Raw genomic sequence first — 12,462 nt, 5'->3', positions numbered from 1 at the left:
TAATATGAAAAGCAGCGATAAAGTAAATTTATATACCTACAAATTGTTATAGGTGTTATCATGAAAAGTTAATTTTCTATACGCATTGTTGAATAATAAATGTCTATCCATATTAAACTATTGAAAGCTTCTTTCTAAAGCATTGTATTGTACATACTAAATAGTAAAATAAACGCTAAAAAACTAAAATATCAGTTTTATTTTACATCGTACATTATAATGTACAATGAGCGCAATACTTTAAAACCGGATCTAAAAGAAGTTGCATCGGTTCAATGCAACATTACGAAGAATATTATATATGGCTGTGTGAATATTATTCCTATATTATATATTATAATACGCGTTTTAAAGATCTTTGTGAAGACACATATTTTGAAATTAGAATTAATGTATGAAATATAACATACACGTAGCTGATACATCTTTTATTTTTTTGAACATTTTTATGTGGTACAGTACTACAGTCTATATTTACTATTTAGTCATTTTAATAGATAAACTATTATAATTTAAAGAAAAAAACCATGATATGGATAATAAGCGATAAAATAAATTGATATACCTTCGTAGCATTGTCATAATTTATTATATCATTAAATGTTAATTTTCTACGTGGTGTCTATATAATAACAAATGTCTATCGGTATTGAACTATATCGCGAAAGCTTCTTCGCATCACAACTACAAAGCATTATTGCGCGTTAAGTAAGTATATACCCGGATACCCTACTGCACGCACTATAAAATAAAAGCTAAATCAACTAAGACATCGTTATTCTTATTTTTAAATCACATAACAATAATAGTGTATACTGTGCACTATAGTCTATAATACTTTAATATATATACAAAATACAGCAAGCGTAATGTTTAAAAATCTAATTATAGGAAAATGTAGTATAATATTTGATGAAAGTAATTTCGTCAAATTGGATATGTAACATTATAAAGAATATATTAAATTGAAGTGCAGTGTACCTATATATACATGTATACAGCTATTTTACTATAGGATTATATTATCCTCCAGTTTAAAGATCTTTGTGTACGCGTTTTGAAATAACTGGTGCAGCATCACATCAGTCTGGCCCGCGCGTGGAGAGTATGAAATTCGAAGGGTCGGCCAAAATGGTTTCAAGAATGCTGTATATGTATATATTATAATAATATGTACGATATTATCGTATGAACACGCGGGTTCTTTTTTTTTTTTTTTTACTTCCCCCTACGGTAGCGGCGGTCGCTGCCGCCGCCGCCGACACTCGCGCGCGTCTGGGTCGATACCGAGTGAAAATCCATAAAACGGCGGAGCTCCGGACCGCACGCCGGCCAATCTTGTCACTCGGTTCGACCCCCCCCCCCCCTTCCTCCACACCCTTCCGTAGGGGTTGTTTTTTTCCCGTTTTCCCCGTTCGTCCTCCGTACGAACAGCGCGTACCAAAAAGAATAATAATATATAATAATATACGAAATACGAAATCCTGCAACATTACCCGGTATACTCCAACAGGGCACGCCACCATAATATTATCATGGAAAAATATTGCGAATATGCGGTATGCTGTCCATATTTGTCACCGTCGTCTTTCGTCATTTCGAATCTGAAACAGAAATGTCGTTGTTTTGTCAGACATATAGGAATTAGGGGTATATAACACATATATCTAGGTATAGGGGTATATACAGGGATGGGAATAGATAACCCAACACATATCCATGTATAAAGAAATATGAAACATAATAGATATCTACTTGATATTATATAAATATATGTATATGTACAGAAATTGAAATCTTGTATCTTTTATCTTGTAACATAATATACGTCAGTGTGTGGTACGCCGGTACTTATATATATAGGACATGCATAGTGCGAATAGTACCTATCCGATTATTATTATTAGAAGTTATAGTTTATACATTCACCATAGGTTTATATAGGTATTAGTTTAGTTTGTTGAATATATTGTAAATGTTCAAGTCAAAGATAATAAAAAAAGAGAAAAATAGAACTGTATTATTCCTAATATTGCATTATGTAGGTACTTATGTAACGGTCTTTATTTAGAATTTAGACCACCACGATATGCAAACACTGTTCATATAGTTATAATAATAATGTTCGTACCCGCTTTATTTTGTTTATTTATTAAAGTTACAAATGAAAATCTGTAGCTATTTATATAATATATTATATTATATAATATTATAGGTAGGTACCTTGTACCTATACCTATAATTGTATGATATTATTTATAAAATAGTGCAACGAGTATAGTACGACCTATTACTAGTACCAAGTCCATACATAATATTGCTATAGTGAGTGTTTTAAATTTAAATAAAAAAGTTAAATAAATATAGAGTACCTATGTTAAACGTTTCCACGGTGACAACAGAAATATTTTTCTAAGATATAATAATACCTAATTCACATTAAAAAAAATATGGATGTACCAGATTATAGCAACTAAAAATATCAAAGTACCTATCATATCCATTTCGAAAAAAATACTTTTTAATGAATTCGAAGACAATAAACGTCAGAATATAATAATATAGGAAGGTATATCTACAATACTAGGTAATAGGTACATATTCCAATTTAGAAAAAATGTGCTTGTTATAATAAATATTATGCACTGGTACTATTATTAAAATGTTTAAATACAATTTCAAAAAATAATTGAAAACAATCACGACAGTGTACACTGCAAACTCCCTTGTTTCCCTTGTTATTATTTAGAACCAAGGATTCTAAGAATAAAAGTAAATTTACATAATATGGAAACATTTTAATTTCAAATTTTCTCATTTATTATGTACATAAAAAGAAGCTTTAAAAGTATAATTTTTATTCACTCATAACATACAAATGCAGAATTTATAATTGTACAATTAATATGAAAGTAAAACACTATAGGTATATATAATACCTACAGTTCAATGTAATGATGGTAATAAATTATGGTATAGTGGAATATGTGAATAACGTCTCAATGTGAATTAAGTGATAGTGGACTTGTTTAAAATACTTATACAGGTATATTACCTATCTAAAAATAATCTGATTAGAAATAATAAAAGACATAATAATTATAATACATATAGACATTTGCTCTCTATATGTGATTCATAATGAATATTAGCACCTCACTGTTCATAATGTTAAATTTTATATTTTATAATATGTTACTATATTAAACTATATATTTATTTATCTTTAAGCTCCTCAAATTGTATTACAACCAATAAAATAATATTATCTAACAATATACTGCAGTGTCACTATTATAGGCAACAATGCAGTTAGACAGCCTGTCGGCTTTATATTTTTCAAATAAAAGCAGTTCATTCTGATTATACCAATGTGTCATTATATTATATTGTTATTTCAATATTTTTTTCAAATCGATTTTAAAACTGAATAAGTAAATAATAGGTACAGTTATTTATATGTTTCTAAATATATCATCTATATTTCATAATTATATATTTTGTGGTTTTTTTTCGTTTTAAAATCAAAATATTCTCAAAAACTATGAAAATTAACAAATATATGTGAATATGTAAAAAAAATACATAAAATATGCAAAAATATGCATTAGCTATAGAAGACCCGGGCAATACAGTATTATTATAATCTAAAATTAATTCTTGATAAATTAAAAAATAACTAATTAAGTTGGTATATATTATACACGCAAAAGTGAAAAGGTTGTAAGGTATATAAGTACCTCCCTTAAAAAAGTATTTATACAAAGATAAAATAATGAGATAGAAATGTATAGGTGTAAAGTTATAGGCGTACCAACACTGTTGTGGTGATGTTGAGAACTTAATTTCAAATTTCAGACTTCAAACCAGCTGCTATTAAATAAACTTATTTCAAGACACCTGCTACGTATTATAATATGTAAAAAACAGCCTTATGAAATTCTTGACGTTCATGAAACGAGATAAATCTCTACATATATATATTTAGATAGGTACATACTACCTATATATAACTGCCAAAATATTATACAATTTTAACTATATTATGCTACCTATAAATTAATATGTTACCTATATTATAATTGAAACACACCAAAAAAATAATAATTAAATCACTTATTGTAGAGATGAACAAATTATTTAAATTGCATATAGGTATTATACCTATAGGTATATGTCTTACTTATACTTATTTGGGTACCTACCTAAAGATGAGCCAACATCATTGGTTAAAAAATAAAATATGCATATATATAGGTACTTTGGAAACCGTATATAGATAATTAAAGATATATGAAACGTTTATTTTCAAAATATATTAGAATTGATCCATATTGATCTTAGATATTATGTCAAAATTAACCAAAACTTAAAAACGTTTTTATATTTCTCCTATAATATTAGGTATATATTTATTATAATGTGTACCTACGTCTATTTGCAGAATGTGCGTATTGGTGTGCTTAATGCTTAGGTATATTTTATAAAAATATACACTATATATAGGTACATAATATTAAGTGGGACAAAATTGTATTGTCAAAAACGGCATGCGTATTATTGTTTATTATTTTATATACATAGTGATATTATGCTCAATGAATGAATTTATGACATTGTAGACACTATATAGGTATTAATAATACATTAATACCTATATTTTTACCATGTTTTTTTTTTTTTTTTATTGGATAACCCGCGGCAACATGGGCCTGTGGGGAAGGAACTGTAGGTTTTTAGATTGGGTAGATTGGTACACGTGTGTGTTGTGTTTTGGCAGAATTTCTAATGGGGCACCCGTAGGTTTTTGCCATGCCCTGGGCACTTGTTCTCCGGACACCGTGACTTGCCCGAAGAAAAATGCTGCCCGCGGTCGAGGTATCGAACCAGCGCCGACGCCTTAGTCCGCTCGGCCACTCCGTCCCCATCATGTTTTTTATAATTATTATAATTATTATAGACATTTATATTTCAACATACTATCAAATATTCGTAATTTATTTAAAATATATATAGTTTATGGATATATAAGTTTATATATGTATAAGTTTATACATTATTATGTTAGCGATGGACAAAGATCAGAGGAATCCGTATGTTTATAGATATACTGAAAATATTACGCAGCGGGCACATAATATATTATGTACCGAAACAGACATTGACGAAATATGAATACTATACATAAATTATGTTAATTATAATATTATATAATATAATATATGTATATTTTTTTTTTTTTTTATTAGATAAAATCAAATACCTACTATATACGAAAATACAGGACACTGGCATATAAAAACGGGTGAACTATTTCTTATCAAAAAATCGTTACAATATTGATTCCCCCCCCCCCCCCCGAGATTGTTGTAATAGTTGCCTATTTTAATCCATACGATTAACATGGACAATATAGCAAAATATTATAGGCAAATTATATACAATCTCGGGGGTAAATGAAAACAAATTGTTCACCACTATTTTAATACCGAGTGTCCCGTATTATCGTAAGTAAATTTGATAGCTAATATAGGGTATACATAACATGAAATGGAGTGAGGAGGGAGGCGCACCTGCATTGTGGATACCCAGCTCTAACTTGGGGTTAAATATGTATGTTAAGTGCAACATATTCCATTCAGTATTTCTGTCGTCTATCGATATAATAATAGCCAATATCAGAGCTATATTATACCAATACGAAAGCCACGTGCAAAAGCAATAAATAATAAAAAACATTTTTAAATGTTCGCCTAAATATATAGAAAGAGCGTTGTCGTCGTCGCCGCCGCGAATAACATCATGCACAGTGAAGTTAAGCCACTGTGTGGCGAGTAAAAAAGCGGCGTCGTCGTCGACGTTTTCGGTCTACGCGTTTTTTATGATCATTTCGACCGTCGAGAAACGGGTGGAAAAAAGCGTCGGCGAGGGTCGGAAAAATGGCCGCTATTGTCGCTGTCGGTCAGCCGCGGGAGCCGTCGCAGTCGGCCGCCGCCGCTCGCGTCGACTATTGGTCGCCGGACACGCCCCTCGCTGGTTCGGCTCATGCCGCGCCGCCGCCGCGATTTTGCCTTCTCGCGAGAGCCGCTTCTTCGCCGCCGCCGCCGCCGTAACCCTCGTATCACACTTTATTATTATTGGGACTTCTTTTTGCCGCTTTATTTCTGCCGCCGACAAACGCGCTAAAATATAATATTGTACAGGGCGATACCTAGGTGACCGTTTCTTGCGACGAAACATCATCAACGTAGATGATTTCAGCGTATTAATAATAATTCATAAATACGTATAGATATATTATCTAGGTATATTTTAGGCTTGAGTATACGATACAGCTATATATAGGTATAGGTATTATATTATGCACCCATCCTGCAGGTCCTGATTTACGCCTAGGCCCGTGAGGCTCGGACCTAGGGCGTCAAATTTTGTAAGAAATTGAAAAAAAAAATGTATTTTTGTTTATTAGAGTTTATAATTATTTGTTTTGTTTATGATTACTATACTGACCTAGCTAATTCATTTATAATGAAATTAATTTATTAGTAATAAATACTACACTTTTTTTTATGGGGTAGGGGTGGGATATTTAAAAGGGCCTAGGGTGGCACCTGTTCTCATATCCGACACTGCACCCATCATAAATCATGATAATATATAAACGATGACAGTGATATCGTTTATTGGAGCCTACATAACTGCAGATTTTTTCATTATACGCGACGATGTTTTCTATATTCTATAATTATATTGCAGTTTTGTTATATTTCAATCATAATGCGGATGACGTCTCGTGCAGTTTTTTTACTGTAATAGTGATGGGTCATCGCGCAGTGTAAAAGATTATTTTTAATTTTCTTCAATTTTTTAATTTGAATAATAAGAAATTTGAACTTAAAAACTATGAAGCATACCAAATATGTATATAGCCATATAGGAGGTACCTACTACATATACCTATACTTATATACTTGTATAATATAATATACCAAGGATGTTTTAGAGAGTGTTTTAAGTGGTTATCCACATCCGTTATTAAAGAAATATCGATGTATTACTTAATTTAATCTAATCTATGTATACCACAACAATTTAAGAATGCTTGATCATAACCATATATAATATATAGTTTCAAACAATATATTTTCATTTCAACATTTCAAACTGTACAAATAGGTATTCATATTTCTTCTCATTATAATATCAGAACGGTTGATTTGAAAAATGAGTAGGTAGGTAGTGGACACTGCAGGACATCAAAAAGTTACTTCATAAAATATATATGCAGGTAGTTTTGCCTTTTTTATATATATACCTGCAGCATATTATATAATATAGATCATCAACCCGGTGACGAAGGTGGTGGACGCGTGATATTAAATTCCGATATGAAAATAATCATATGACGGTGCCGGCTATAACATAGTACTGCTACCGTACTATATTAATATATGTACCTTTATATATATGTAGGTAGGTACAACTTATAAACAATAATAAACAGTTTGACGCAAGAGGGAAAGCAGACTAAAATGTTCATTGTTGTCAAATGATTTCTATCGTCAATGTACAATATTATACAGATATTATATATTATGCATATAGGTAGGTATTCTATTTTATATAATATAATATAATTATATTATGTACTTATTTACATTATACAAATCAATGTATTAACGATTAACATTAAAATTATTATTATTACTAACGTAATAGATGTTATTTTTGGGCCTACATAGATATATTATATATTGCACATAAGAATTAAGAGAGTCCTTGCTTGCATGGGCGTATAACTAGGGTAAAATGTATGGGAGTGCTAAGACCTAAAGCAAAGCATGAGAATTTCTGCACCCTCCTTATTTATGATTAACAACAATTTTACAGTTTCAAAAAGGTCATAATTTGCTTGTTAATAAAAATATCAATAAAAGCTTCCTATAAATGCTTTAGATAATAATTATCTTAGTTTTAAATTTTACAACAGGACAATTCATTCTAATTTTCGAATATACAGAGTAAAGTGATTTTGGAAACATTTCATACGTCAGTAATAACGACTAACGATCAGTATTGAAATAATAACGTAATAATTAGTGTGATTTCGGGGCTCGCACAGGCTCAGGCGGGAGCCTTTATGTGAATTTCAAATACACCACTATCGACACGCTCCACTACATCACTAAATTTCACAGCATTAAATTTACTGACAATACAATATACAGTGAAATCTCCCCTAAAACTAACCTAACCTATAACTGCAGTCACCTCCTAACAGAGGACGTTTTCTTGGGAACCCGCAACTAACTTTAACGACAAACTTTCAATAGCGGACACCTCCGAATAACGAATACTGCAATTTCAGCGACCGAGAGTGTCCGGTATTTATAGAGGCTTTTCACTACTATATAGCTGGTACCTATCGTCTTATATTTTGCACTCTCGTGCACGAATTATATTATATTATATACGCACCGTCATATATTATATAATACCTAAACATACGTATTATACACGTTTTATCATTGTTTTGGAGCACAGTATACAGTACGTTTCTACACAATTTTGCAAAAATTACGTTTACACAATATACTATATTACACGTGCGCACGCGAGTACACAACACAAACACACGTGCGCACGCGGACACTGCGCGCGCCGAGAATAGTAATTCGTAATCCCGGTGCAGTGCAAAAAGGTTGATTTTATTAATTACCTATATTATTATTGACAATGACTGTGCGACGTGCAACGTACGGTTTTTACTATATTTAGCTTAGCCGTTTATAGTTTAAGAATTGATTTATACAATATATAATATATAGTACGAAGCATATTACTGCCACCTACCTATATACGTACTTACGTACTGCAGAGTGAAATCATAAAGCACGATGCGCCCACCGCACCGGTTTTTCACAGTTAAATTAAAATTATGATTTATGTCATTTTTGAGGATAGGTATCCACGAAAAGAAGTATTGGGAAAAAAATATTCTGTACCTACCACGATTTATATCCAATGATTAAGAAATCCAAGGTAAAAAAAACCAACGGATAAGACAAAAAAATTCAATTATATACCATAAGGTATATCAATACTATATGTTACTCTTTTAACATTTTAACTACTATTTTTTATTGTTTGTAGATGGATGATTATTATTTTAAACGATGTTGTACATTAATGTAAAACGAGAAGTTTTTGAGTTATTAGACTTTTTATAGGTACTTACTAAGTAAAACAGAATATTGATATAATTGGCTTAAAAACAAATAACGGCTATTAAATTATTTGAAAACTACATCGTATGCGTAATTAATAATAAGCAATTTACATTTTATAATATTCCGTGAGGTTGTCTGAGTATAATAAGCACTACAACGGATACGTAGGGATTTAAATATTATACATCAATTTTATATATTTTTATGTAATATAACATGTTTTGTAAAGACCTGACATTTTACGACAGTGAATTGGTAGTATTGATCTTTTCTACGAGGTTTTTATAGTTTTTATGACGCACAAAAGTTTTTCTGCAGTCTCAAATTATTTTCACGTGTATATATATGGATATGAATTGATGGTTTCATAAACCACCAGAGATAATATATTATTACTTTGAGAAAGTATAATAAAACACATATTATTATTATATGTAAATTTTTGGAAAACGCAGAAATATTATTACAAAATAAAACTCATGATTAAAAACGAAAATAAATTACCAAAGTCGTTTGTATAGTTTGTACCTTCACTCAACTGATGAGTTAAAACGAAACTTTAAATATATACATATACATTTTTGTATTTCTACTTATACGAAGATTGTAAATAAATACTACTCAAATCGTATTTGCAACCGTCGATTCATGTTTATTATATACGGTTATATACAATAATTATGTATATGGAAATATGATTATTTTATAAAGACTTTATTTTGATCCATATTTCAAATTAATGTTGTAAGGAAGTTGTCAAAATATTAATCACGAATATTCAGTGAATGATTAATATTTTTTCAAAGGATCGAGTTTAATATCGGTATATATAATATTATAATAGATACCTACCTAGTGGCTAGTACATAATGAAGTTTCCATATATAAACGTATACTAATTGAAAATCCCGAAGCACCCTTTTTAAAATTCGTTTATAATTATTTCATATACAATATACACTGAAATAAAATACAGGAAAGTGCATTCATCATTATTTTAGTAAGTGAGAATGAATATAAGTTTTCAAGTTTTAATTTATTTTGTAGATATAGGTAGGTATACTACTTAAGTTTTATATTAATTTATAATAGTTACGTTATTATGTAAATGAACAATAGGTACTTTTTTTTGTTCACATTCATTTTTTTAACCTATACATTTAATTAGATACTTTTCAATAGGTAGGTACATAATAATAAACCTAATAATATTTCTACATTCTTCATCCAGTGCTGTGGTAAAAATATAATTTTCAAGTTGCAAATATCTATATTAAGATACAATAAACTTTTATGACCTGCACAATAACTCATAAGACGTATACAACATCGACCAAATGACCGACTTATTTAAAAAAAATAATTATTCAATTAATTTGGTTTCTTATAGATTATGTACGTATTGATTGTATATGCATTTTATTACAGACTTTAAATAAATGACGGAATTTATATCCATTGAATAAGAAAGAAAAGACCATTATATAATATAGCAGAGATTCTCTACGAAACAAATCGGACCCGTTTGCCATCCAAAAGAAGTCATCTCATTTCTTAGAGTTCCCAAATTTAATAAAGATACATATATAATATATAATATACAACACAAAAAAATAGTCATAACTTTCTTTTTGATTATTATCGATTTGTTTGTGTAATTATGTAAGACTGCATATGAAAAGATACAACGATCCCTACTTAAAAGCATATGATAAATTAATTTAAAAAATACCTCCAATAATAATTGAAATTTATAAATAATTAAGTTTCTTAAAGTTTTAAATTTGTTTGAAAGTTTATTAGTTGCAATATTTTTTACTAAATAAACACCCTTTATTTACTTAATATTTTTCAGAATACTAAATATACAATTTTCATGTATTTTCTAATATTGCTCGCTTGACATACCAAATTAAATTGCTATTGTTTTTTTCTCATTCTGCTATATATATTTGATTTACGTTCGCCTGTATGGAAAAAGTACTATTATGTATGTTATATTATTATATCCGGATAAATGTAATGTTACATCATTATTAGATTGTTTGATTTATATCGGTATTTAATATTTTTTAGCGTGTCATTTATTGTTAAGGTCGGATACTATAAATCGATTTGGAAATTGCAATAGAATAATCGGCGTTTATCGAAATTTTGAAAAGTTAATGATTATGTGTCAAGTGTCATCAACTGTATAGGATAATTAAAACTTCACAGCAACTGACGTCTTTAGTAGTTTATAGTTCCGGCATAGCGTGTCCCACAAAATAGTATTAAAAATATGCATATTATATTAATATATGAATTACTTACAAAAGAAGTTAGTCGCTATACCATAGCCTATGACATACATTATGATATATAAATACCTATACTATAACTGAGTAATGCATATTGTTATTCTTGTGGTAAAATAACAGAAGTATTTGTGAGGAGATTTAATATTTTCATCTTATTTATCGCATCACATTAAAATATGTCACGATAAACTTTTTTTTTTCGTTGAAATTTCTTACCTCATTCGTCATAATATTATGTGACCTGTCACCTGTACGAGTGTACATGCTATTCCCATATTATAATATACCTAATATACGATAATGCTTTCGATTTTTCAGAGATTTCCTACTACTTACATAATATTATACTATTACAACACGTTATAATAAAATATGAAACAGGACTTACCTATATAACAATACTATGACGGCGGTGAATAACGCGTGTCGCTCTCGTATAGCTACCGTGCAGGGCAGTCAAACTTCTGATGCTGCCGGAGCAGTAGACGTCGTCGGAATGGTATCGACGGCGTCGATGTACAAAAACGGAAACAAACCGTCCCGATGGCTTATATAGGGCCGCGAAAATCACAATAACCGTCGTCTTCGACGTCATATATATATATACTTTATAATACATATTTATTATGTTACCAATACTCAGACATGTATATATACCTATATAGGGGGTGCAGATACCGGCCCGACGTACGTCTACAACGTACAATTAATATGTACATAAAACACACACACATATATATAATGATATGTATATATTGTGTGTATATGTGTCCATTTATATAGTCTCTCTGACCGTGCGAAATGTTTGTTACCTTTCGGCGGGATGCTGCGATGAGGTCCTGGACCGGTTCGCCCGGTCCGCGAACGCCCCGACGACTCCCACGGTGCGTCCGCATTGTCCGCACATGTACCCTCCCGCGCGAACGTGCGTG

At 30.3% G+C, this 12,462-nt stretch overlaps 1 long non-coding RNA gene across 1 annotated transcript; it reads right to left on the bottom strand.

Moving 5' to 3' along the window:
- Nucleotides 1-1,181: 1,181 nt before the first annotated feature.
- Nucleotides 1,182-12,044, bottom strand: LOC132945498 (uncharacterized). The gene is made up of 2 exons (XR_009664575.1): nt 11,919-12,044; nt 1,182-1,604 (listed from the first exon to the last, which is right to left on the bottom strand). It is a non-coding gene; the product is annotated as an uncharacterized LOC132945498 (long non-coding RNA).
- Between the last annotated feature and the right edge of the window lie 418 nt (nt 12,045-12,462).

This window comes from Metopolophium dirhodum, chromosome 5 (assembly GCF_019925205.1).
Source record: "Metopolophium dirhodum isolate CAU chromosome 5, ASM1992520v1, whole genome shotgun sequence".
Lineage (NCBI taxonomy): Eukaryota > Metazoa > Arthropoda > Insecta > Hemiptera > Aphididae > Metopolophium > Metopolophium dirhodum.
This window is presented reverse-complemented; position numbering and strand designations above follow the sequence as displayed.